Here is a 3,773-nt window from a genome sequence, read left to right as displayed (position 1 = left end):
CGCCACCGGCCCCGGCACCGGCCCCGGCCCCGGGCCGCCCCGCAGGACTGCGCGCCCCGCCGCCGCCACCGCACGCCAAGCCCCGGCCCCGCTCCCGCCTTCTTCTCCCCTCTTATTTTTGCCTCTCGCTCCCCTTCCCTCCTGCCCTCCCCGGCCTCTCTCTCTCACTCTTTTTGCTTTTTTGTTTTTATTTTTTTTTTCTTTCTTCCTTCCTTTTTGTACAGAAATGTTTTGATGTTCTTGTAATAATAATAATAAATAATAATAATAATAATAATAACGAGAGAGAAAAAAGGTAACGGTTGCTTTACTTACCTTTTTTTTTTTTTTTTTTTTTAGAAGGACTAGTTTATGAAACTAGTTTTAGGCTGAACTTCTGTGTTTTATCGAGACTTTTTGTACAGTATTTATCATTCACCCAAGAGACATAGAGCGTTTATTTGCAAAAGAGGAGAAAGAGAAAGAAAGAAAAAAAAAAGACGGCGAAAAGACAAAAAAATATCAATAATAACCACACAAAGTTGTAGGCGATGCCAACTTTTATACCGCGCGGAACCGCTGCGATTTCAGTCACGGATCGCTTCTTGCGAAGGCTTTTTATTGCCTAATTAACTCGAAGTTGATGGGGAAACAGTTCTCATTTATTACTCATGTACTAAGGCAAATCCAAAACAACACTTAAAAGTTTTTTGTAGATGTTCTCGCGTTTTGTTTTGGGTTTTTTTTTGTTGTTTGTTTGGGTTATGTTTTTCTTTTTTAATTTGTTTGTTTATTTATAAAACTTTTTTTTTTTCTTTTGGAGGCTGCAATGTTGGGGTTTTTTTCTGGGTTTTGTAAAACTTTATTGTATCTGGCTATTTTTTGTTTGTTTGTTTTCTCTTTGGTTTTGTTTTCTTTTTTGTATCATTTCTTGTAAATGCATTGTGAAATAATTTTTATTTAGGCGTCACGAGGGAATTCAGATTGTGTACATAGTTTACTAAAAAGCCTTTCTGCTAAACAGAAATCCTAAGGATGCGTTCAATTTTGAGTTAAATAAATTTCAAAGCGGAAAAAGTCACCTGTTTTTTTTTTTTTTAAAAAAAAAAAAAAAAAAAAAAAGAAAGAAAACTTAAAGGTAGAACACAGCAGTGTTTTCCACCGTGTGCCTGGAAATCCAGCAGGTAAAACCTAGATATACGGGGATGCAGCTTTAAACCGGAGCGGCAAACAGAACCAAGTGCGACCCCGCAGTAAATGTCGATGTCTCCTAATCCGTATAAATCAGGATGAAGGTAGATTTCTTTTCATACTCGTTCCGTTTTGCGAGGGAAGGCGACTCGGGATTACTTTTCCTAGCCGTGAGCCTTCATTTTTGTGTATTTTATAGCTGGGCTGACGGTCCGGACCCTGCCCGGGGCCGTAACTTTCCCCTCGGGGGGAGGCCGGGGGGCTGCCCGCCCCTGCCCGCCGCTCGCCCGGGGGTCCCTACCGGCCCGGGGGGGGGCACCGACCTCCCCGGGGGGACGCGGAGTCACCGGCCAGCGCGCCACTTCCCCTCTAATTAACACTATGAAAAGCGAAAGCGCTTCGGTTTGAGCGAAAAAAAAAAAAAGAAAAAACGACCTCTAAACCCCCAAGCCCGAAAAGCAGAGTCCCAGCCCAGCATCCCGGGGGGCGAGCGGGGAGCCGTGGGGTCACCGAGGCGCTGGTTCCAGCGGCTGGCGCGAAAGCTGTCGAGCAAAAAATCCACGAGCGTCTGTTAGTTGCAGAATGTTGTTCTGATGGTTTGAAATTGAATTCAATTTTTTTCTTTTTTTCTTTTTTTTTTTCCTTCCCCCAGCTGTTGATCGGTACCTTTCGATACGCTGGAATTAAAAGTTGGCTGTAAACTTCTTCTGATGGTCCTAACAGCGTTAAGCGTCGCGTTTAAACATCACGCGGTAGCAAACCAAATTTGAAATTAGTCGCAACTGCTTAAACAAAAGGGGAAAAAAAATTACTTTTAGCTTACAGGGCGGTAATGTCGGTGGCAGCGGGCTGCGGGGCTTTTTAAAGCATCTTTTAGCGCTGGCGAATGAGTCCTTCATCCATCCATCCATCCATCCAGGAGTGGGGAAGTGTTACTTTTGGTTAATGGGCAGCGGTTTCGGTCCGTTGTCAGAGATTGCGCTTTACCTTTAACGCTGACATGCCAATTGACATATCTAACTCTTCGGAGTCATTTTGATAATTTTGTTTGAATCACTCGTTCGTTAAAGTGAAGGCAAAATTTTCATGGAAGATGTCTATTGTTTTTTAAACCAGGTAATAAATCTCCCTCGCTTTTTTTTTTTTTTTTAAATTATTTGAACTTTTATTAAAGCCAGGTATGTGAGGGTTCGGACAGTCAGCAGGGTAGTTTTGGAGATGCTCGGCGTATACAAACAGTGGACATCATAGAAAGCAGGAACCTGTGAGAAGCCTTCTGTGGCGTTGGTTACCTCCAGCCAAGCATGATCCTATATGTATTTTTAAAATATTAATAGGCGTACCTTTAAACATGCAGAATAATCTGAGCACCTGTTGAACTGTTTCTTTATCCATCCTGTGTACACGCACTCGCACATATCTACACACACTATAGACAGCACCAGGACTGAAGAGAAGGGTATGTGCGCCTGTGTACGTGTGCACACGCATATACATCTGGTGCAACCTTGTTACGTGCCTTTTCTTTAAGGGTCATAGCTGGCAGTGAGGAAGAGAAAAATCCCGGGGAACCGATCCTGTGTCGCCGGGCGCGACTGATGGAACAAGGCGGGTTGGGGCGGTCAAGGGAGAAAAGCAAATAAACATCTTTAGGCGCCCAAACAACAGAAATGCTAGGAGGAAGTGCTTAAAAAAAGAAATATGAAGGATCTCGAAATGAGCTCCTTTTAACGAGTACTTCCCTCCTCCCCTCACGATTTAGCGGCTCAATGGCGTTGTGCTTAGAATAATAGGAATACCTGCACTTTCAACACCAGGGGATTAAACAGACCCAAGCTCGGCTATATTCAAATAAGCTTCGAAGATTCTCAGCCCGCCTTTCAAAAAATGCAATCCCCTCTGCTAATGACCAAAAAAAAAAACCAACCCACCCCCAAAACCAACCCCCCAAACAGCAGAAGGGTAGAATTTTTTGCTGTCCGCGGTTTACTGGTTTGGCAGTTTAGTTTAATTTGAGTTAAACTTCACGTCTGGGTAAACAAACAAAGTTAAAACAACTTTGCTAGGCAGACTAGTTGGGTTTAGATACGGGAAAATAATCCGGCCTTCGGGCTTTTTGCTATGCGGGTTATATATAAGAGAATAATTGAATATGCAAAACTAAGAATAGGTTTAAACGATTTATGGTTTAAGTACATTGCATTTAAAATTGTATGAAGTGTTCCTCCTATAACGTGATTGACAGAGCTATTAAAATCACCTATGTGAAAGAAAAAAAAAAAAAAAGCAAGTTATCTCTTTTTCAGTAAAAGGAAGGAAAATCCAGGGAGTAAGGCAAAGAGGAGTCGGGCGGAGGTGCCCTCTCTGCCAAGTTAGGCTGCGTGTAGCGTGGGGGGCTTGGGGTCAGGCCCCCCGCGGGTCCCACCGTGGCTCCCCCCCCCCTCCGCCGCTCTGCCGGCTGCTCCCGCTGCCCCGGGAGGGGGGCGGCGGCAGAGGAGCCAGGAGGACGAGAGGCACAGTGCGATAACAGGTTTGATCCGCTCCAAACTTCCAGCCAAAACGCAAACTTGGCCTGAAACTACACAGCTCTTTTCCCAACCATT

The 3,773-nt window shown here is 44.3% G+C and overlaps 1 protein-coding gene across 1 annotated transcript in view; it reads left to right on the top strand.

The window, feature by feature from the left end:
* Window positions 1-3,773, top strand: part of SOX1 (SRY-box 1) — a 10,805-nt gene that overhangs the window by 1,164 nt on the left and 5,868 nt on the right. The gene's annotated exons all lie outside the window — the stretch shown is intronic.

Source organism: Calidris pugnax, unplaced genomic scaffold (genome assembly GCF_001431845.1).
Source record: "Calidris pugnax isolate Ruff unplaced genomic scaffold, ASM143184v1 scaffold69, whole genome shotgun sequence".
Taxonomy (NCBI): domain Eukaryota; kingdom Metazoa; phylum Chordata; class Aves; order Charadriiformes; family Scolopacidae; genus Calidris; species Calidris pugnax.
This window is presented reverse-complemented; position numbering and strand designations above follow the sequence as displayed.